Source organism: Athene cunicularia, assembly GCF_003259725.1.
Source record: "Athene cunicularia isolate RWA chromosome 10 unlocalized genomic scaffold, athCun1 chr10_part1, whole genome shotgun sequence".
NCBI classification, from domain to species: Eukaryota; Metazoa; Chordata; class Aves; order Strigiformes; family Strigidae; genus Athene; species Athene cunicularia.
The window spans coordinates 6,028,775-6,031,301 of record NW_020799112.1 but is presented as its reverse complement, the minus strand read 5'-3'; positions in this window follow the sequence as shown (position 1 = coordinate 6,031,301).

Below are 2,527 nucleotides of genomic sequence, written 5' to 3'. Positions count from 1 at the left end.
AGTGAGAGGCATATTTTCATTCATAGTCATGATTTAAAAGACCATGGACCCTGAATGGGCTACATACACATCTGCCAAATATGACTAACTTTTCTTTTGCATTAAAAAGCTTTCTGTCACAAGTAACCTCTGCAACATCGCTCTTTCCCAAATGAAGAAGTCACACCAAAAGGTTTCAACAAAAAAAGGGATTTCTCATCAAAACAAACCTTCCCCCCCCCTTCATCAGTCTGCCCTTAACCACACAGAGTACAGCCAGTGTCACATTTCTAGGCTGATAACGAAACAAGCTCTCAACTGCAAAATTGCAGAAGTACTAGAGAGTTCATGAAGTTCACTGGGGACTTGGTTATGGCCATTAATTTTACATGAAAGGCACTCCTATATAACAGGAGCTGCTATCAGGACAAGTCTTCAGCTTGACAGATCTGTTGAAAAAGAAGGTTAGGACTTCTCCTTGCCATCTGCTGTAGCCAACCATTACCTCCTGGCGGTCCGCCTGCTGCCAAGGGGCTGGGCTGTGCACTCGACGCAGCGCCTCTCTCCTCCGGCCAGACTCCAGCAGTGTGGTGAGCTGTGTCCTGCCTGCTCACGCGACGGAGGCAAAACATAAGCAGCATCAGGTTATCACCCAAATAACCTCCCTGGAGACAGAGATGCCTCTGTGCCAACACAGTGCCCAGCAAATCCTCCAAGAGGAGAACCTCCCAGGGCAGGGCAGGGCCTTTCCTGACCGGCTGCCCGGCCTGGGAAGGTTCTAGAAGGTGGTGGAGCAGGCAATCCCAGCTCCCGGCGCTCTGCCCTCATGCCAGGCAGCTGGCAGCCGTGCTGAGGTGAGAAATTCTCAGGATTCACTGACCTGCTGTTGGCCTCTGCCAACACCTCTCCTCTTGGCCAGGGCCAGGACACACCACCGCTACTGAGCCACAGGAAGCTCTGGAGAAGCTGCTGCTATACAGTGGGGCTGGCAGCATGGCCAGGACACGTTACGGAGGAACGCAGCAGGATGAGACAGTGGCGAGGAGAGGGGCACTTGCAGTGCTGAGGGATCTGCATGGGATGGGGGCAGAGATATCAGGCTGCCTCTGGAACTCCCCTTTCAGTGCTGGGGCAAAGCTTCCTGGTGGCTGGCAACCAGGACAGTCCAAGTCTCCCATTGCCTGTCCAATAATGGTCCTTAATGTTGGGGTAAGGACTGAGAACTTTTGCCTAAAGTTTGCCCTTTTCTCACTCCCCTGGAAACGGCCCATGTTTCTCCTCAAACTGGGAGAGCTGCAGGGTATCTGCTCTGAATCTACTACTACTTCTAAAGAACTGCCAGGTAGGTCTGTTTAAGCAATCCTCCTCCCTCAAAGAGGAGGTTAAGCTTGAGCTCAACTAAAATGTCTTACAAAAATGTCTTAACCAGAATTCCTTTTTCATCTAAGAATAAGAAAGTTCCCAAACTCGGCCTTTTTATTTGGAAATGTGTAAATACTTCCTGTAGATATGCTCAGCAGAACAAATGGTATGATATGCCTGCATCAGAACAGTCTGGCTCAATTCAGCATTAAACCACATCCTCCCGCACTGGTTGTATGCCGTATTCCTCCCTTTGCTGCAGTGACTCGAGTCCCACACAGCACGACAGGCTGCACTATTCAGAGAGCAGACGTGGAGCACTGTGGCAGTCACAGGTTACCAATGACCCTGACCTGGAGGGGAAGTGCTGCATGAGAACCTAAAGCATGTTTTTTCATAAAGTACAGTGCTAGCATAAGCAGGCATTGCTCCTGAATAAGACATTTTTATGTGTACGAAACCAACTTTTTACTCAAGCTAACACCAAAACTATTTGAGTTTCTGCAACAGATGTTCACTTCCTCCCACACTCCCTCAAAATCCAAAACTTTCCATCCAGCAAGGCTTCCAAAGAAGCCCTCCTGCTTTCTGGCCATCTCTGTCTCAGAGAAAAGGTCCATCTGTACTAAAGACAGGAATTTCACAGGAATTAATCTGGAGAAACATGTTCCAACAAAAGGTGAGAAGCACCACAGCCTGCTTGCAGATCCGAATTCAGATGTATTTATTTCTTTTTCTTGGTAAGTTGGTCACACACTCAACTGTTTTGTTCACTCAGGCATTAATTCCTATAAAACTGGCTGAGCTGTTTGTTATCTTTTGCAAGCTGAGCATAATAATGAAAAGCAAGTGATTTTCATTTGTACTTTTAAATAATTTAGAGGCAGCTGAGTGCTACAGCGAGGAGAGTTTTGACAGAAAGGCAGGCGATTTCAAGCCTATTCCCTGGCAGTTAGCTAAACCTGTCACAACCTATTAAAATCCACACGTGAAGTCCAGCTGTGTCGCTCTGCTCTAGCTCTTTCCTGCCACTCGTGTCAGCTCCAGCTCCACAGCGTTTTCTTAATCTCTTCCTTTTCACAGTTCAGCGCCTGTTGAACTGTCCCGAGCAGGACAAGCGGTACGGCGGCCCGCCCCGCCCCGTTAACCCCCGCCAGGGCGAGCGGCCTGCGGGAGGGCGGAGGGG